This window comes from Pteropus alecto, unplaced genomic scaffold, assembly GCF_000325575.1.
Source record: "Pteropus alecto unplaced genomic scaffold, ASM32557v1 scaffold3, whole genome shotgun sequence".
Lineage (NCBI taxonomy): Eukaryota > Metazoa > Chordata > Mammalia > Chiroptera > Pteropodidae > Pteropus > Pteropus alecto.
The window spans coordinates 56,002,101-56,002,524 of NW_006442484.1; positions in this window are offsets into that span (position 1 = coordinate 56,002,101).

The following is a 424-nucleotide window of genomic DNA, read 5'->3' on the forward strand; positions in this document are numbered from 1 at the left end:
GCTGCAGGGCCCGGAGCCCCTCTCCGGGGCGCACACCTGCTGTCAGGGAAGGGGGCTTCGGGGGAGGGGCCCCGAGGGAGGGCGTGTGCGGGTGTCTCGCTTCCCAGCCCCACGGCCCTGCCGCTCCCTCCCTCCCCTCCTCTTCGGTGTCGACTGTCATCTTTATGGGGTGCTGGGGGTGGCTGCAGCCGGCACCCCCGGCGCGTTCGGCTCGAGCAGCACTTCCGCAAACGTAACTGGAGTCGGGAAAACAAAGGCGCTGCCGCAGGGAGCCCTCGCCTGGCGCCCGCGGCCGCCGGAGGGGGTTCGGGTGGCTGGGGGGTTGAGGGTTGGGCCCCAGTGTCCAGGCCCTTCTCGACTCTGGCTCACTCGCGCCCTTGCTATAAACATCTTAGGGAGGGTGAAGGAGAAACACCAGACAGCC